Genomic DNA, 22262 nt, shown 5'->3' with positions numbered 1-22262 from the left:
ACGATGGTCATAGCAAACACTCTTTTCCAACAACCCAAGAGACGGCTTTACACATGGACATCACCAGACGGTCAACACAGAAATCAGATTGACTATATGCTCTGCAGCCAAAGATGGAGAAGCTCTATACAGTCAGTAAAAACAAGACCAGGAGCTGACTGTGGCTCAGACCATGAGCTTCTTGTTGCAAAGTTTAGGCTTAAATTAAAGAAAGTAGGGAAAAGCGCTAGGCCACTCAGGTATGAATTAAATCATATCCCTGTTGAATATACAGTAGAGGTGACAAATAGATTTAAGGAATTAGATCTGATAGACAGAGTGCCTGAAGAACTATGGACAGAGGTTCGCAACATTGTACAACAGGTAGCAACCAAAACCATCCCAAAGAAAAAGAAATGCAAGAAAGCAAAATGGCTGTCTGAGGAAGCTTTGCAAATAGCTGAGGAAAGGAGGGAAGCAAAAGGCAAGGGAGAAAAAGAAAGATATTCCCAATTAAATGCAGAATTCCAAAGAATAGCTAGAAGAGATAAGAATGCCTTCTTAAATGAACAATGCAAAGAAATAGAAGAAAACAATAGAATAGGGAGGACCAGAGATCTTTTCAAGAAAATTGGAGAGATGAAAGGAACGTTTCATGCAAAAATGGGCATGATAAAGGACCAAAATGGCAGGGACCTAACAGAGGCAGAAGAGATTAAGAAGAGGTGGCAAAATTACACAGAAGAACTATACAAGAATGAGCTTAACGTCCCTGATAATCACAATGAGGTGGTCACTGACCTCGAGCCAGACATCCTAGAATGTGAAGTAAAGTGGGCCTTAGAAAAGCTGAGCAACAACAAAGCTAGTGGAGGTGACAGTATTCCAGCTGAGCTATTCAAAATCTTAAAAGACGATGCAGTAAAAGTGCTACACTCAATTTGCCAGCAAATTTGGAAAACTCAACAGTGGCCACAGGATTGGAAAAGATCAGTCTACATTCCAATTCCAAAGAAAGGCAGTGCCAAAGAATGTTCAAACTATCGCACCATTGCACTCATTTCTCATGCTAGTAAAGTTATGCTTAAAATTCTACAAGCTAGACTCCAGCAGTATGTGGATCGAGAACTACCAGAAGTACAGGCAGGATTTCGAAGAGGCAGAGGAACTAGAGATCAAATTGCTAACATACGCTGGATCATGGAGAAAGCTAGAGAGTTCCAGAAAAACATCTACTTCTGCTTCATTGACTATGCTAAAGCCTTTGATTGTGTGGATCATAACAAACTCTGGCAAGTCCTTAAAGAGATGGGCATACCAGACCATCTTATTTGTCTCTTGAGAAATCTATATGCGGGCCAAGAAGCAACAGTGAGAACTGGACACGGAACCACTGATTGGTTCAAAATTGGGAAAGGAGTCCGGCAAGGCTGTATACTGTCGCCTTGCCTATTTAACCTATATGCAGAGCACATCATGAGAAAGGCAGGGCTAGATGAATCAAAAGTTGGAATTAAGATTGCCGGAAGAAACATCAACAACCTAAGATATGCAGATGATACCACTCTAATGGCAGAAAGTGAAGAAGAACTAAAGAGCCTCTTGTTGCGGGTGAAGAAGGAGAGTGCAAAACTTGGGTTGAAACTGAACATTAAGAAAACTAAGATCATGGCATCTGGCCCTCTCAATTCCTGGCAAATAGATGGGGAAGAAATGGAGGTAGTGACAGATTTTATTTTCCTGGGCTCCAAGATCACTGCAGATGGGGACTGTAGCCAAGAAATTAAAAGACGCTTGCTCCTCGGGAGGAAAGCCATGGCAAATCTAGACAGCACACTAAAAAGCAGAGACATCACCCTGTCAACAAAAGTGCGTATAGTCAAGGCTATGGTCTTCCCAGTTGCAATGTATGGCAGTGAAAGCTGGACCATAAGAAAGTCTGAGCGCCAAAGAATTGAAGCCTTTGAACTATGGTGCTGGAGAAGACTCCTGCGAGTCCCTTGGACTGCAAGGCGATCAAACCGGTCAGTCCTAGAGGAGATCAACCCTGACTGCTCTTTAGAAGGCCAGATCCTTAAGCTAAAACTCAAATACTTTGGCCACCTAATGAGAAGGAAGGACTCACTGGAGAAGAGCCTAATGCTGGGAAAGATTGAGGGCAAGAGAAGAAGGGGACGACAGAGGATGAGGTGGCTGGATGGAGTCACTGAAGCAGTAGGCGTGAGCCTAGATGGACTCCAGAAGATGGTAGAGGACAGGAAGGCCTGGAGGAACATTGTCCATAGGGTCGCGATGGGTCGGACACGACTTCGCAACTAACAACAACAACAACAAATGCGTATTTATAGAGTCTTGATTAAATTCTCCCCCAAGCTTTATAGTTGCAAATATTCACCATATAAAGCAACCTTCTGCCTCAGGTTCTTCTAGAAGTTCTTCTTCGAACTAGTTAATTAAAAGAAATGTTTGTTAGCTTCCTACTGTTTGTCCCAACCACCTAAACCACCCATCTTTTCTTTCTTAAGGGTCTTTTTATATCACACTGGAATGTTTGCATTTTCTTTATCAATTAACAGTCTTTTGCTGGTTTTCTAGACAAAGCAAGCATGCCTCAGTGTTTGGCTGATTCCTATTTACAGGTATTGGTCATATAAGACATTTGACCAATGGTGCCAAAGATCTTAAACTTGATATTAAATCACTGAATTATGAGAAAGGATTTCTGAATCACCACAATGGACAACATGGTCTGAATTAGGTAGGAGTTACCCATTGCTGATCTACATAAAACTCATCATCAGTCAGAACTATTGATCTCATAATCAACCTGAATTGTAATATATTATGTATTTGGTTCCTATCTAAACCCAAAAGATCTAATTCAGCTGATTAATGATTTTCCTTGAACTACAGTCACCCTCTCATAACAAATCTTAACTATAAGAATTGCAACTGTTTTAGGCTTAATATGGGAAATCAAATCCAAGCTTTGGAAGAAAAATTACAGTATAGCAGCTCTTCAAATTCATTTACCTATTTATGTTCTTTATACAATTTTTATAGACTATAAATATATATTATTTTGTTGCAAAACATGTGCATAAAGTTGTTACAATATCTACTGTAAATTAGTGGAATCACAAGTGTCAACATTAATTTTTTTATAAACTAAAGGGAAAACAAAGTGTATTCAGTTTCTTACCTACTGTAATTTGGCTGATGCAACTATGGTAGCTGGTTCCAACAGAAAGACTGCTGCTGCCATGAGAAATATTATTATCTAAAATAAAAATGCAGGAGAATGTATTCATATATACATAAACACACACACACACACACACACATAAATATGCATATAGATACAATACAATGATTGTAACTAAAACTTTGTGAGTATTTGAGTCTTAAGCTTTGCTACAAATCCTCTTTGGACTGGACATTTAGACACTACAATAAAGAGGAAATGCATGACCAAAAAAAGGACAAAGATGGACAAACCTATTGGTTGAAATGCATGTATGCTAATGGAAATATGTATATGCAAATATATATTTTTTCTGTAGTTAATATAGTTAATCTCAGCATAGTGGGCTACTCTACTCTATAACAGCTCTTTAAAAAGACTGTTTTGGATCCTTGGCCATCCTTATGACCATTTGTATGCTTACATGAGTACTTTCCCCTTTAAATAATGGAATTATGATGATGACAATCCAACTTAGATAGTATGCTTGTGGATATGTATGGTATCTGCTTTGGAATGAAGGTTCTGATTTGGACTAATGCATTTCAACCATTTCTGTAATTAATTATATTACTGAATAATTTGTTCAGAAATCCATTTGTGAAAGGAAAATACTTTAAAATGTAGGGATCAGATTCAACTTTTGCTATAATTAGTCTCTATTTGCTTTTAATGATTATTAACTATTTGTTTTTCTACTGATGAGAATCTCATCTTAAATAGCATCTCATGAATCTAGCACTTATAAAATAGTGTGCCAACATTTATATGCCAGAAAAAAAACAATTAATAAAACCTTGATTTGTGAAAAAGCTACTCTTCCTTTACTATGCAGTATACATACATACTTCTCAATTCTTCCAAATGGATGGTATGTTTAGTTTATTAGTGGCACTAATGTTTCTAAATTAATGGTTTTGACTTTTTAAAAAAGTATGCCTTCTTTGCAAATGAAAGTTCAGGTGATACCCCCAAGTTTTAAACAGCAGTAGATAAAATATGATAGATGTTTGCTCTGAATTTTAAGATTAACTTTTAACAGTACTAGTAGAGAGACCAAAATAGCAGCATGAGCCCCAAATTCACATTTGCAAAATGTGCCTACCTGTATTTACTCTGAAATAAATTCAATTCCATCTAAAACTACTGTGTTAATATGTATAAAAATTCAGCCTAAATTATTCTTTCTGGAATGCTCACATTCAGTTCTAGCATTTCACTGCATCTGAAACCAAAATTCTGTAAAAACTGTCTTTAAAAGTACAATGAAGCATTTTCTCTTCACCAACAAAAGTGGGTCTATCTTAGACATTCAATGGCAACAACACACTTACCTCATAGTTAACAAGTCATTTAATTTCCTATTTTAACCTAATTTTCTGTGGTTGCTCTACACAGTGAACTCACAGTAAACTGGGTGCATAAACATGCTAGGTTAAAATGTGACTGTCTATATAGTGATACCATGTTTCATATGAATATATCCATATAGCCTTTGGACTGAGTAAATAAAAAGCAAGGTGAGTTTCCATAATGCTTCTTCCTCCTACAGAAGCAAGGCAACTGGACACCTAATACTTTGTTGTATACAGAGTAAGATACCATAATGATCCCATATTTTTATACAAATATAAGATCTTCACTGCTAATGATATATATATATTAGTAAGAGATGTTTTACCGTATTCAGGAAGAGAGCCCATTCTGCTGCCTTTCTCGATGGTGTTATTGACAGGGGTACATAATATAGTCAAATCTTTCAGTGATGTTTGCAGTTCTGCTTTCTGAATAGCTCCCATTTTGCAGCAGATCTGATTCCTTGTGCATCTGCTTGGTTGAAGTCTTCTCCGCAAGTTCCCCTCTGCTTCTGAAAGTGGCAATGTACAGAGGGCCCACATTCTAAGCCAAGAACCCCCTCACTGTTGAAACAACTGGAAGTTGTTCTTCCTCCAGCATGTTAGCTAACGCACGGGCTGATTCTCTTCCACATGCCGCTGCTTCTGCTGGTGCTATTCTGAAACTGACACTAGGGTGGATTCATTTTTGTAAAGTTCTTCGGAATGCTCATTTCTACCTAGGGGAAACAGAAATAGCAGGCTTTTAGCTGCTTCAGCTGCATAGATATATAAAGGACAATTAGGAAAGAAATGTAATCCTTAAGCAATATTCTCAATATAAAATTCCCCCTTAGACCATTTTTATAGACAGAATAAACACAGATGTGAACAATAAATCCAGCCTAGATTTACCATGGTTTATAAAATCACAATTAGTAAGGTCACATAACACACTAAGCCAAAACCGAACAACCTGCAGTATACTCTGATTTAGCATAAAGTGTAAATTCAGCATAGTATTACTGTATCCATTTTTTTTCTTATGCAAAAAGAAAAACAATGATGCTGTGGATTAGAAACAAGATTTCTCTGCAAGCTGGTCACTACGGAGTTTCCATGTAGTGAATTCAGCATTCAGAGTTTCCATTTACAGCTTTAAAAGAAAATATCAAAGTACAAGCTCAAGCAACAAAGATGATTAGGGGACTGGAGGCTAAAACATATAAGGAACGTTGCTGGAATTGGGTATGTGTAGTTTAATGAAGAGAAGGACAAGGGGGGACATGATAGCAGTGTTCCAATATCTCAGGGGCTGCCACAAAGAAGAGGGAGTCAAGCTATTCTCCAAAGCACCTGAAGGCAGGACAAGAAGCAATGGATGGAAACTAATAAAGGAGAGAAGCAACCTAGAACTAAGGAGAAACTTCCTGACAGTTAGAACAACTAACCAGTGGAACAACCTGCCTCCAGAAGTGCTGAATGTAACACTGGAAGTTTTTAAGAAGAGACTGGATAGCCATTTGTCTGAAATGGTATAGGGTTTCCTGCCTGAGCAGAGGGTTGGACTAGATGACCTCCAAGGTCCCTTCCAACATCATCATTATTATTATTATTATTATTATTATTATTATTATTATTATTATTATTATTATTATTATTATTATTATTATTATTATTATTATAATTAGAGCCTTGGTGGAGCAGTGGGCTAATGCCTCCTTAAGTAACACCAGCTGCCTGCAATTAGTGCAGGTTCGCATCCCACCAGGCTCAAGGTTGACTCAGCCTTCCATCCTTCCGAGGTAGGTAAAATGAGGACCCAGATTGTTGGGGGCAATAAGCTGACTTTGTAATAATGCCGCTTGGGGGTATGTGTGAAAGCCCTAATAAGCAGGCATATACATAGAATGAAGGCTACTGCTAAGCTTGTAAGCCGCCCTGAGTCTTCGGAGAAGGGCGGGATATAAATGGAATTAAAATAAAAATAAAAATAATTTTTTATTATTATTATTATTATTATTATTATTATTATTATTATTATTATTATTATACATTTATTTATTAAACATGAACCTCAGTCAACTGAACATTCAAATTGACTGGCACTAATGGTTGACATGGGTTGCTGCCAGCATCCTAGGTATCAAACAGGTATTGCTTAAAATGTAAGATGTTCTGAGGAGTGCAGTTTTTTGTAGCTTTGCTGGAGTTATTGCAGGAAGCTGCAATTTCTTGATGTATTTTGCAAAGTTTTTGGACATAGTTCCCAGTGCCCCAATGACAATGGGTATCACTGTTACATGTTTCATCCATAATCACACAGTTTCAATGGCCAGGTCACAGTATTTCGTAATTTTTTCCAGTTCAGTGATATCAATCAAGTATACGCTTTGGTTCTCTACGACTGCAATATCTGGTGTGTTGTGTTCCAAATGGCAATCTATCTGTATTTGGAAGTCCCACGAGATCTTCACCCTCTCATTCTTGACAACTTTTTCACCCTATGTTCCCATGACTTTTCAGACAAAGGCAAGTCTTATTTTCTACATAATGCCCGGTGGATTAGTTTAGCAACTTGGTCATGTCTAGCTTTATAATTAGTTTGCACGATTTTGCTGCACTCACATATTAAATGTGAAACAGTTTCAAATTATTATTATTATTATTATTATTATTATTATTATTATTATTATTATTATTATTATTATTATTATTATTATGCAAATAAGAAAAAAATCCCACTGGAAAAATAAAAAATAAAAATGGCAACATATATGACTATTATTAACAGCTCTGTTACAATATTTACAGAAGGCTTTTCAGAATCCTAGTAATATTATAGCCTTCTACAATATAATGATATGAATAATGATACTGTCCTAAATAGAATGCTGAATGAGCTAAGCAGTAGCAAGTGTATCCCATGTGGCTGTGTATAAACTGCAATATTTCAATATTGTTAGCATATGTACTTGGAAAAAAGTACTCATCCCTACATGGCTACTATTTCAAGCAATTTTATGACAGAAGATTCCACAGATCCCTGAAACTCTGTATTATACCTTGGGCAAGGTTAATATACTTGGAACTATGATTATTCATTTCAGTCAACCATTCCAATCACATCTGACGTAATCATACATGCTTACTTTCAAATACAGTAAAATATTTTCCTAGAGTGGTTCCTAACTAAATAATGAGATTTCTAATCATAAATGCTTATTTGTGTATTTTTTGGTAAAGGAGATTTTTCATTGGCCAAACATCAGACCTCAATCTTATCTAGTATTCTTTTAAACTTCTGTGTTATTATACATCAAAACAGACATTGCCATGAGCATGAAGGAAATGTTTCACTTTTATTATGTTAACATAAAGGCTGAAACATCCATGTGGGGTGTGCGGTCAACAGTATGTGCCAACTGTGGGCATGACCAAATGATCAAAAGCTCATTCTCTTTTGCATATGTGTGATGTATTTTAAAAGGGGGCAGACATTTGATCGTCTGCTTATCCTTGTTAGTTTGACACTCTTGACCAACCTATGGATGCCAGTGGATAAAGCTATAGTCTTCTGCAACTCACATCTGACTCCCACTATTTGGATATGTTGCTCTCTTGTGAGAAAACAGAAGCAGCATCTAGTTTTTATCTTACTTGGATCAGCTATGTTCAGCTAAAGCTGGCTAAGTGCTGCTGTCTGTTTTGAGCCTATCTCAACTGTTTGGGCAGCTGTATCCAGGGAGTACTCTTTTCCTCCAAGAATTGGGGAAATGTAATTGTGAATATTTCAGCCCCAAACTGGGACTTAGCAAAACATAGTACATGTTTGTTTGGTGTAGTTTGCTTCAATTAAAAAAAAACCCTGGAAAGCTTTAAAAAACCTGGGGCATGAAGAAATGCCTGTCTAATGAACTGCACAGAAAAAAAAAATAATCCCAGAAAATTTTGGAAGCAAGTCAACAAGATTAATTTTCTTTCCCCACCCTCTCCAATACATCTTCTTCATTTTGGGTGAATAAATAGGTCACAGATGTTTCAACACTCCACACAGACATGCATTCTGCTGTGGAATAGAAAAGGGATGAAAAATATCCAAGTCCACTTAGATACATTTAATATAATAAAAAATACCAAAACACTTTTTGATCATATCCTTCTCATGTACACTGTCACTGTGCATATCTACAATGGGCATTCATGGAGGATACTATATTACCGGTACTTCTTTTTTAAAGCAATTGTCCAATAGTCTAATTTTCTAAATAAAAAATATATTTATTCCATAGTTCCTCCTTTGGTTCTCCGTACAATCATATTAATTGGTATGATTCCTTTTCCCTCAAGGAGCAGCCTGTTGCTATCAGAGCAAGCCACCTGAGAATGACTGATCTTGAATTAGAGCCTGGAAAGCCAGTGTAAGAGACAAACCAAGGAAAATCAACCTTTATACTTGGCTTAGAGAACCAGCATTCCCTTCTTGTCCAATTAGTTCAATACTGTAGGTCACCTTTTACAATTTACTCTCTCACAGAATTGTTATATAGATAAGATGGCAGGGTTCAATCAAACATATTGCCTCAAATATGGAAGAGGAACGATAGAATAAAAATAAAATAAACAATGATCTGCATATGGAACTTCCATGAGCAGAAATACACACGTGGAGCGTACAATAACAATCAGAGGGAAGAAAATCTTCACTACTTGCATCTTGTCCTTTTGCCCCTTTGCTCCTCCACTCAAGAGGAAATTTAACTGACTCCAGGGATCTTAGTCCTGAAATATTCCTACTTACCTTTTACCAGTTTTGGGGGAAAAGAAGAACTCATTGGGTATAGTAGCCAAAATTTCTAAATATAAAACATTAGGGGTTTCATGCAACACTAGCGAACAAGTTATTGATAAATAGCACAATAAAATTACAGAAATCATGCAGCAAACATTGCTTAGGTTTATAATAGATATATTTAAGTTATATAATTTATAATATTACATTCCTTATTATTATTATTATTCTGATTGATATAAAAGCACATCAAGGGACTGTTAATATTCTGTTTCATTTAATAAAAGCCCTGAATCTTTTCCTCAGTAGTATGCTTATTTTCTTTGAAGCTGAACTAAACCTATTAGTTGCTAAGACAAAGCAATCTGTAATAAAAAGTGCTCACCTAGACTGACATGTATGCTGAATACTTGTTCTTAATATATTCTTGGTTCACCTTTCCCTGATGAGCTGCATGCTTATCCACACTACATCATCATTCTTATCTGAGGGGACAGATCAGTCTCTACTAAAGACTTTTCATTCTCTCTCATATTTTAAGATCAGTTATTAAATTGCCATTGTTAAAGGTAAAGGTAAAGGTTCCCCCGCACATGCGTGCTAGTCGTTTCCGACTCTAGGGGCCGGTGCTCATCTCCGTTTCAAAGCCGAAGAGCCAGCGCTTGTCCGAGGACGTCTCCGTGGTCATGTGGCCGGCATGACTAGCACGGAACGCTGTTACCTTCCCACCGTAGTGGTCCCTATTTTTCTACTTGCATTTTTACGTGCTTTCAAACTGCTAGGTGGGCAGAAGCTGGGACGAGTAACAGGCGCTCACTCTGTTACGCGGCACTCGGGATTTGATCCACCAAACTGCCGACCTTCTGATCGACAAGCTCAGTGTCCTAACCCACTGAAATAGTAATGAATCAAAACATTAACCTTACATTCCTGATACCAAATAATTTATTTATGGAAATTCTAGTCTGCATCCCAGCAAAGTTAATGCAACATTCACACTGATTTTTACATGGCACTCTCAAAGTTAATACAAAGAGTCTTTGAAGTAGCAAAACTGCTGATAATTTATTTTTTAAAATGCTGCAGGTGCAACACTGTTTTGACACCAGTAATAAGTACTTTTCAGGTATTATAAAGGTTCAGTTCTGTAATGTGTACACATAATTTATGATGCTCTTATTTCAATGCTAGACTCAGCAGAACAGAGCTCCATTGGACATACTATTCATCAGAATAACACGTGGTAGTAATTATATTTTTCCAGTGGCCATCACAGAGGTCAATACAGAATGACTCATAGTGTGTTTTGTACAGAAAGATTATTGCATCATTCTGGCTAAATTGGTAGGAACAACTTGAAGGAAAGCAAGTGTCTTTTCCTATCCTATCAAATTGACTGATTTGTAATAAAACATTATATGGGCAGATAAAATGAGATCGATCTTTGTTTATTAAATTATTACAATATTAAAATACCTGCTTTTTAAAATCTCCTAGGTAGTTTGCAAAACATCAATACCTAGAAAATGTACAAATAATATAAAGTGGATTCATTATATAGGGTGTAAACCTGGAATTTACTGAAATAACTTCAGTGTAGAATTCCTAAAGAGAATGTTGATGACTCTGGCCAAATGGTCAGACATGTTGCTTTGTTCAGAAGAGGCCTCTCAAAGGGCTGCTCTGCTTACAAAGTAGATGCTTTGGGGCAGAAAAGGGTTCCAGTTTCTCTTCATTCAAATAAATCATGTTTAAATTATTTAAATTTGTTTTTACTGTATTTCATTTTATTTTCTTAGATAACTGTATTCTTCAAGGTGGGATTAGATAAGGCCTCAAAGGGTTGCTAAATTACAGCTCCGAGCATTTCTCCTCAGTGGCTATACTGGAACTGCAAGGAATTCAACAATTCAAAGTCTATAGATTGTCCAATTTACAACAGTTCATTTAGTGACCATTCAAAGTTACAACCGCACTGAAAAAAGTGGCTTACGAGCATTTTTTACACTTAAGACCATTGCAGCATCCCCATCGTCACATGATCAAAATTCAGATGCTTGGCAACTGGCATGTATTTTTGACTGTTTCAGTGACCTGGGGTCACGTGATCATCTTTTGTGACCTTCTGACAAGCAGTCAATGAGTAAGCCATATTTACTTAAAAACTGTGGTACTAACTTAACAACTGCAACAACTGTGGCAAGAAAGGTTGTAAAGTGGGTTAAAACTCACTTAACAACTGTCTCACTTAACAACAGAAATTTGGGGCTCAATTGTGGTCATAAGACAGGTATCACATGTACTATGCAGTTGTTAGAAAACATAACTTTTCCTACATCTACTTTTAAATAGGGATAAGAGAAGAGAGCAGAAAGAGTGGCTCATGAAATACTACTTGTTTTTACTAAGCAATGTCAGGGTGTTTCTATATATTATTTTTATTATTATGATTAATAATTGCAACAGTAAAAGTAAGAATTGCAGGTGAAGATAGACTTCTTAATAAAGTGCTTTGGTGTACTAGCCTTCACATGACCAACAACATGCAACTTCTGTTAAAAGAAATAAGGAAAGCATGCAAAATACGACTTCTAGAATTCTTCCCAATTGTTTCATCATTCTAGTATTGTCCACTAGAGGTCCTCAGACTATCAAGAAGTTGTCATTTTACTTAGAAAAAAAATTCTAGCACATCAAGTAAACAAATTGGATATTTAATGAGCAAAAAAGTGAAACAGATGACAGCGGAGCTCTTTACTAATTTTGCAATGTTCCCTTTATTATTTAGGTAGTATCTGAAAGTTTAAGCAATATGTTATGGGGTGTGTAGAAATGAAGAAGATAAGCTATGAAAATATTTCTGTAACTTTAAGTCTTTCAAATTGCAAGTTTATGCTCACATGCTAAATTAAAATGTAGTGCACTGACCACATGGAAGCATATAATCCACTCAGTGAATCTGAAGCAAGCACCACAGAGTATGGATAAGTGAAGGGTGCCTCGACCTTTCTATGGCAATATCTGCATTACACCAACTAAAGGATTTTTGAATGCACACTTTCGCATTCCTAAGAATTTATCTTCAGTCAAGATGGTAGCACAAAAAGGGGCTTAGAGATTTTTTTAAAAAAATCTTAATTTTAATAGTAAGGTAAGGTAAAGGTAAAGGTTCCCCCGCACATGCGTGCTAGTAGTTTCCGACTCTAGGGGCCGGTGCTCATCTCCGTTTCAAAGCCGAAGAGCCAGCGCTTGTCCGAGGACGTCTCCGTGGTCATGTGGCCGGCATGACTAGACGCCAAAGGCGCATGGAACGCTGTTACCTTCCCACCGTAGTGGTCCCTATTTTTCTACTTGCATTTTTATGTGCTTTCGAACTGCTAGGTGGGCAGAAGCTGGGACGAGTAACAGGCGCTCACTCTGTTACGCGGCACTCGGGATTTGATCCACCAAACTGCCGACCTTCTGATCGACAAGCTCAGTGTCCTAACCCACTGAGCCACCGCGTCCCTTTTTTTAATAGTAAATTTAAATTTAAATAGTAAATAACTGTAACATAACAGTAGATAGGCCAAAAGGGCAAAGAAGCAAAGTGCAGAAAACTTATACCATTTATTATTAATACCCTAGGTAAATCTATTAAAAATGCAAGATTGTCAACTTTTAAATAGCTGTCACTACTACTAATAATAATGGTTGTCAAGTCTGGAAATAAATAAAACTAAAAAAGAGAATTAATTTCAATAAAATATTCATATTAAATATTTAAACTGGGGTCAGGATAAGCTGATAATTAGGAAACAACTGTACCAAAAAGGCAAAGGGCCTCATTTTGCTGATTGTACTCCAAGTCTCAAAAAAGGAGCACAAGCTTTTGTGACATCTTTACTCATATTTTCTCATGCAAATATGAAGAAAGTTTAATCGCTGCAATTCAAAAAAAAATAGATAAAAAGTGATATTGAAATTAAATCAGGGGACTTGAGATAAGAATTATTGATGATCCACCTATCAAATGCTAGATGGCAGTGGCTATTCTGGAAATAATACCTAACTTTGCAATTATAGAAGTATGTTTGAGGTTTGTACAACTTCAGGAAAGCAGAACAATAGAAATGAAAAAAAACATTAACTGATAAGAATTCAGAATATGCCAATCTCTGCCTGTTTTTGTTAGATGAGCTACGATAATTGGAGATAAATATTCTGGCCCTGGCAACAGAGGTTTAACACACATACAAACACACACATAAACAGGAAAAAGGTATCTATATCTATCTATATCTGTATCTCTGTAGCCACACATACATACATATATACAGGTAGTCCTCAAGTTACAACCACAATTGAGCCCAACATTTATGTTGCTCAGTGAAACATTTGTTAAGTGAGTTTGCCCAATTTCACAACCTTTCTTGCAACAGTGGCTAAGTAAATGATTGCACTTATTAAGTTAGCAACACAGTTGTTAAGTGAATCTGGCTTCCCCATTGACTTTGCTTGTCAAAAGGTTGCAAAAGGTGATCACAGGACCCTGGGACACTGTAGCCATCGTAAGTATGAACCAATTGCCAAGCATTTGAATTTTGATCACAGGACCATGGGGATGCTGCAATGGTCGTGTGAAAAATGGTCATAAGTCAATTTTCCAGTGCCGTTGTAACTTTGAATGGTCATTAAATGAACTGTTGTAAGTCGAGTACTATCTATAAACCTTTTGCCTGTAAATTCTCTAGTAACCAGTGCACTCATGAAGTTATTAACTAATTAATGTTTATTGTGGCTTTTTGAAGCATTTACTATATTTTAAAATAACTTGTTGAGTTGAGCAGGCAATTTCTTTGGAAAAATCATTGAACCCAAAACTGACTTCTATGCCATATGGAGGAGCATCTGACAGATAATCCAATAGTCTCATCCTTTTCATGTACAGAATCTGCTTCCTTCCATGTTGTGCAAGAACTACAGTATAGCTCAGCATAAACAAGCTATGGACAGCAATGACCAACAAAGTCATCACACTGTGGTTTCTAACCACTGTGTCATATCATGGCTTGGAGGCTATTCCTGTTAGAATCAGCAGATTACTATGGTTGTCCTATTAGCAAGAGTGACAGAGGATCACCTATAATTTGAAGATAACTGGAATAAAGAATTAAAATACAATACAATATAAAATAATATAATAAAATAATCCACAGAATTTAAAAACAATGGGAGAATGGAACAATAGAAATAATAATCAGAAAAGCAACTGAGGCCAACAAATACATACTTCATTCAAAAGTCTTTCCATCTATGTAGTTCCCTGATAAATTTGAAGTCTATGTCCTCAAATAGGGTGTGATATCAAATTTTGGAGAACTTTCAATCTATATCCAGTAAGACACTACAGATCAGATGCAAGAATTTAGGATGTGTTGCAATAAGGATACAGCAAGCTGTAACTTGGGATTTGTATAGCTCTGATTCATTTTTTCTTGGCTGTAGATGCAGCTCATGAGATGCAACTGCTTTAAAGAAAACCTACACTGAACAGAGGGCAAAACTGCTATCTGATGTCCTGTTCCACCAGTGCCATAATGTGTATTCTGAGGCAACTGGATCAGTTAGGCTACTTCAGTAAAACCATAGTTAAATAAATGTGTCTTAATGCAAAGCACAGCCCTATTTCTTCACAGAGGGTTTCTTACAATTACCATGCAAATAATGGTACATTAATACATCCTCACCACTAGATGGGATGTGTTCTCTAGCTTTATATTTCTTTGTTTTTTCTAATTTTTGCAAACATAATTATTCATTTATATTATTACTGTAACCTATATTCACTGATAGCTTAAAATATAAACATTTTAGAGCATGAATGGAGAATGAATAGGAAAAATTTGCATGAGGGAGAAGAGTGCTAAGTGAAGTCAAAGCTGCAAGCAAACTGAACTGTACTGAACTGTATGGAAAAATGGGGTCAGTTAGAAGGCTGAAAATACGACGACTTCAAGCTGCCTAGAAGGTGATTATCACATAACTGAATACTGAAGCCTCTAAGAAAATGGGCATATAGCCTGAGCTAAAGAATTTGCAAAAGGTGGAGGAGGATAAGTCCCAGGATGAGCTAAGCTGAGTGACACCCAGAAAAGCTTGAGAATACAGATACAAACAACAATTGAAGGTCTGTACACATCTACAGCTGAAGCACTTGAGGTCAGGTACACTCTAACCATGGGCAAAATGCTCAGTAATCTAAGGGAAGAATTATTCTGCTATATGATAGTGTGTGAAGTTTAAGAGAACATTGATAATCAATTGTATCTTTAATAACTATGGATTGTTCTAAATTTTGAGATTGGTCTCATGCTTGAATTATTCAGTAGTCCGCTTTTGTAATCGTGCAGTGCAAGACTGATATTCTGACCTGTGTGCGCTGGTAGGTAATTCTCTTAAGTAGAAATGTGTCTTTTTTATTTGACATCTATAGCCACCTATTTTGTAACAACCCTTTGTGGCACATCAAACAGTAAAAATCCAAACCATCAATATAAAACTCAACAAAAGACCACGGCACCTGGGACAGCACTCTCCCATACATCCACGCACCATCTTATTGGGCTCCAACCACATCCTACTTCAGCCTTTGTGGGAAGAAAGAAACAGTTCTTTCAGAAGGGATGAGGGTGGGGGCTTGCCAGGTTTCTTGGGGAAGGATGCTCCGCAGGGCAGGGGCAGCTACAGGAAAGGTGCACTTCCTAGGTACCACTAGGTAACCTAATTTAAGGGAAGAGACCTGGAGTTTGCCCATCCTATCTGAGCTGGTGGAATGGGCAGATATCCTCAGGCATATCCTGCAAGTAGCCCGATCCCATGCTAGCCCTCCCTATCTTCATTTTGTGTATAACAATTCTGTGCATTATGTTGGTCCAATTTATTTGGCTAGCTCTTCTTCATGAGATAAGACATTTCCCATGGGCAAAGATTATAAACCATCGAACCACAGAGAAAAATAAAAGCTTCAGAGAAATGAAATAAATAAACTATTATTATACAACTTCTCAAGTTTATTTCTCAACACAATGGACATTCATTTAGAAGACAGGATGGGAATGAAAACAAGTCTGATGGGAATTGAAAATGTTTTTTCGGAAGAGACTCGGTCTTGTCAAAGGTAAAATTTTTACTGAAAGATTTTGATGAGGTTTATATAAAGTAGCAATTTTACATACTAACATTTTTTTATGGAAACATTTTACAATCCAAATGATATTCCTGGATTCATGGTATTTTGATAGAATACTTGTCCAAACCTAACTTAGTGAATATTTGGCAATCTACTAATCTTTTTAATGAGAATATAGCTTGCTTTTTCCACACATAAGAATTGTTCTAAGCTAGCTTTCCCCCACTCTGCTAATTCATTGATATTTAAAGTTAACTCTTAGATGTAGATGTTATTATAATTTCAGACCATGCTTCTGTGAAACTTACAGCTTTTTAAGTGGTTCTTGACTGTGGCTTTGTTGAATGATACAAATGATATAAAGCAGAGAACAATGCCTTGGTATGATTACTGTAAAAGTTTTTATTTATTTATACATTTTTATTTTAATCCTCTTAGGGTTAAACTCTGGGAGGCAAACAAATTAAAAACAAAGAATTAAAGCAAATATTAACTAAAACCACATCAAGGCTCAGTAAAAACATAAACCATTAGACACTCCCCTCATACAACTAACATCTCACCATCAATGCCTGGTGGAAAAGCCAGATCTTCATGGCCTTGCAAAAGGCCAATAGAGTAGGAGCCACCCATATTTCAGGATGGAGGCTAATTCACAGGGCAGGTGTCATAAAAAGAAGGCATGTTTTGGGGGACCTGCTAGACAGCATTGTTATAGGGAATATGTCTGCTCTGCCAGAACATTGATATGAGATTGAATTATCACTATGCAAAATAGAAAGTAAAACAATGCATATTGTTCAGATCCATTGCTGAATCGATATAGATCTTTGGTCTTTGCAAAAAATGAACTGAATAAGTACCAACATATATTTTCATACTTTGCACAAAACAATATTGTGGAAAGGGAGTAAAATATATTCTTATTAGATCAGTAAATACTATTGTGTATTCTATTCAGAGTACACAGCGGAATGTGTCATTAATAATTTTGAATTTTATTCAAAACATACTAATTAAACAAAAGATTAGATTTTCTTTTACACTAAATAGTTTTACCATATTGATGTCAGCACTTAGTTATTAATTCAGTTCAAAAAACTTATTACAAATAAACCTATAAAACTGGCAAGTAGTTTCCATTGGAGTATATTCCATTGGATATAAAAAGTATATGGAACTTTTGTGTCATACCTTGCTAGAGTTGTATGGTAAACCTTTTTCAATGTCCTGACTTTCAAATTTTAATGAGCTATCACAGATATTCTAAATATAGCACAATGTTCTAATGATAGAACCTAGAGTGGATTTATACAGGGCTGTCAAATTTCTAACAATATCAGACAATAGAACAAAATAGGTAAGATCCAGAGTTATAATAGTTTGAGTGCTTTGAAAACACTTTCTTGGAAATTTAAGAAGCCTATGTTAAAATGTTACAAATTGCTTCAAAGTTTTAAATTTGGATTGATAAAATGTATGCAATCTCTTAAGAGTGAATATGCTTTCTTTGTTAAATTTATAAAGAAGCATGCCCTGCTGTTCTTTTTCTACTTTGCCTTTAGAATAACTTGGTTTCATAATCAGAAATTCTAAAAATATTAAGGCTATCACGGTGGATACAAATGAGTTCTAGTCATCCCTTGGGTAGGTAGCTTTTGGCCAGACATTCTCTCTTCCTACTTGAAGGTAGACTAGGACTTGGACTTTCCTGTTCAACTCCTTAATTACTACACAGTGGCTGGCTGTGTGTATATGCATATGTATATACAGTAAATCTTATATGTAATCATTTTGAACTCTTATTTCCCTTCAGTGACTTTGGACACAAAACTCATTTGTAGCAGAGAAGCTCCATCTTGTTGAACTATTATACAACAAAGGAGAACTTGCTAACCATTTGTAGCAATTCATTGTTTAAGCATGTGGGATGAGGAGGATGCTGGGGTAACATTTTTGCAATTGTTGTCTTTACAAATATTTTACAATTATATAAAAGATAATCTTAGAAATTATGATTTAAGTTTGAAGCTGATTCTGCTGAATGTGTATTTTTTTATTAATTTACCACAATAAAATAAAATATCCATAGACTAGGACTGGGCAGCCAGGATATTTCTCGCTCCATCACTTGCAGAGTGGCCATTTTTCTTTTCTTTTCTTGCTTGATTGAATGTAGCTATTCCAACTCCTCTCCGATCCATTTTGTATATTCTGCCACATTCAATGTCTACAATCCCAGCATTACAGCTGGATTTTTCTGGATGCTAACTCTATGGCTGAAGAACGAAGGGTGACTCTTTTGCCAGTGTAAACAATCCAGTGGCAAGAGATTCCTTTGGGTTTTCTGCTCTGTCTGGACAGATATTTAATAAAATTCCAAGTAATTATTTTCTTGTTTATCTATAAAATCCAAGGTTAGTCAGGGGAAGGATGTCATTCTCCCATTAGCTTCACAAACCTTAAACTATGTAGGCAGAGGGTCATAACCCAATTTCACTCCAATTGATAGCCAATATATTGAAATGATTGTTCCACTAAAGCAGACATGTCAAACTCGTGATGTCACATGATGTCGCACATTTTATGACTTTGCCCCCATTGATGGCAATGGGGTGGGCGCGGTTTTGTGATGCATCCAGCCCACGGGCCGGCAGTTTGACATGCCTGCGCTAGAGAGATCCATTTAGCTAAGAGCTTCATGTGCTGATTGTAACCAAATGACTGTCATGAGAATGAATTTGATAACATGCTCTTAGAATTCAAAAAAGGTAACCATGCAGTAAATCAAATATATTCCTAATTAGAAAAGATAATGTGTTTTTAACGTCATAAACAATTTATTATGGAAGTAGCTTTTATCATGGATGCAGAATGCTTTGGTTGTTTTGTGAGTTCTTCAGTATGAACTTTAACCTTGAACTACAAATAGTCCTTGACTTTTGACCATACATTCAGCAATCAATTGAAGTTATGATGGTGCTGAAAAAAGTGAATTACAACCAGTAACACACTTATGACTTTCAGAGTCCTTGCTGTCACATAATTGTGATTTGGACACTTGGTAACCAACATGTATTTATGACAGTTTCAGAATCCCAGGGTCATGCGATCACCATTTGCAACCTTCCCGGTTGGATTCCAACATGCAAAGTTGGTGAGGAAATCTCAATGTGCTTAACAACCATGGCACAACGATTGTACAGTTGAGTATGATAATGCCATGACTTACTTAACTGTATCATGGTGGAAGTTCTGATACCAACTGTAGTTGTTAAGTCCAGTACAACCTGTACTTTCAGGTACAGTTCCATATAAATATGCATGATTTCTAAAATTAATTGTTCAGTTCCCAACTGAAGCCATATAGTTGTATCATTTAATTTTGCTAAAGCTTTTCAATGCTTATTGGTAAATACAGGAATCTAGCATCCCATATCTAGGATTTTTTTTTTACTTAGCATTGGGAGGGCAGAGAAAGAAAAGAAGCAATGTCTTCTCCGTTTGAAGAATAAATACAGGGACCAACTGTAACCAGTTTTGAAATTGTTCAAACCTAAAACCTTAATTGAAAGCAAAGATGTGTTGATAAATATGCTTTTCTCACAGCTTATAACAATGAGACATTTTGTTTCCAAATCCATAGATTGTTGAAGCTAAGTGCAAAAATGAATATTTAGAAATCCTTGTATTAGATACAAATTACTTTTGTATTTAACACTATCCTATATCCAAAAGACAAAGTGCCATTATTTAATATGGTTGTTTTCAGATAAGTAGCTATAAGGTTACAATCTCAGAATCAGTCTGATTCAGCTAAGGATACCTGTGTGTATAAGGAAGTCTGGATTCAAGAAAATGGATATAAATTTTCAGCACACACACATACACACACACATACGTAACTCTTGCCTACACTGAACTTCAAGGAGATAGACACAATCTATGAGAAGTCCTTGACTTACAACAGTTTAGTGACTGTTCAAAGTTACAATGACACTGAAAAAAGTGACTTATGACCATTTTTCATCCTTACAACCTGTCATGTGTAATTTACATTCAGACGCTTGGGAACAGGTTCATATTTATGACGGTTGCCGTATGCCGCCATCATGTGATCCCCTTTTGCAATCTTCTGACAAGTAAAGTAAAGGGGGGAAAGCCAGATTCACTTAACAACCGTGTTCCTAACTTAACCAGTGATTCACTTAACAAATGTGGTAAAGAAAAGTCATAAAATGCGGCAAAACTCACTTCGTAAATGTCTCACTTAGCAACAGAAGTTTTGGGCTCAGTTGTGGTCATAAGTTGAGAACTACCTGTATTTTGAAGATGCAGCTAGAGCAGAGTCAGGGTGTTTGTTTGACTAATTATTTGAACTCTGGCCAAACCCATGATTTTTTGTGGGAGTGCAGGGAGGAAAACGTGTTTCCATACAACACTGATTAATTCTAACTTGAATTTCAACTACTGGCACTGAGGTGAGAAGCATTTTGACCAATAGTGAAATTATATAATTAATGTTTGAAATGTTTTTTTTACTTCCTAGGGGAGGGGGAACACAAATTTGTTTTAAAACTTGCTTCAAACCCTATGACAAGTGCAACTATGCTTAACAGCAGTATATACATACTAAAAAAGTACTTTTCTTTCAATGTTAGTTATGTATGTTGTAAGCAAAATGATTAATGCAGTAAGAAATGTATTCTACAGTTAAAAATGAAATAGTGAGAAACATAAATATAAAAATATCAAAGGCAGCTTATTTGAAAGGTTTTCAGTTGTGCTTAATATAACCTGTTTTCTGAAGCTATACTCTCACTCTGTAGACACAAGTAATTTCCTAGGCATCTACTGGGTGCTGTCCTTCTATAGAGATTGTCTGTCACATTTTAAGAGTGAAGCACTGTGTTAGCATAAATTTCAGTCATTTCTGAAAAGCAAACATGAAAAAGTTACAGTGCCAGTATCATCATTACATTATAATTTGAACACATGTTCGTATAAAGTCCAGCTGGTAACAGTAGCCTTGAACACAACCAAATTAATTAGAATACACATTTAGAATACACTTTCCTGTGATACAGCTAACAAAGAACATAATCTGTGAAGGCACTAAAATTATTGCCTCTAAAGCCAAGCACTCTTGTAAAATGTTCTTAGCGTTTTCTTTGACTGAAAGTTTAAATAAAATTTAGCAACGTAGATATTTATTGGGAGTTATTCTTAACTCAAGACTATTTGATAGTTGCTTTTTTAATTAGTAGTATGCACACACAATAGTAGTAAATACCAATTCTCATGCTCATGTTTGACCAAAGCCCTTATTGGAAACAAATATTCATGAGAGTCAACAAGTGACTCTTATCAGAGAATATCATTTTTTTGGCAGATATAACTAATACAGCCAATTTACTGTGCTGTATTTTTCCGTGGAGATGCTAAACATCACCTTACAATTCATTAACAAATATTTGCCACATGAACCTGAGCAATAAATGACCTATTGGGAGCATCCTTATCATCTTAACATCAATGTGAGAAATAGATCTCAAAATAATTATAATTCAGATTGTGATAAAGTGCCTTTTTGTAATCCAGTCAGTTATTGCACTTGTGGGGACTAGGAAACCTTTTAAACTCTCCTGTTCCAAGGCAGTTAGCATTCAAATTATTGTACTGTTATTTTGTTAAAGTCACTAGTATAAGGTAGCTATTAGAAAAATATATTGCAATAATCAA

The sequence above is a fragment of the Vipera berus genome (genome assembly GCF_964194415.1).
Source record: "Vipera berus genome assembly, chromosome: 6".
NCBI lineage: Eukaryota > Metazoa > Chordata > Lepidosauria > Squamata > Viperidae > Vipera > Vipera berus.
Note: the sequence above shows the minus strand (reverse complement) of the source record.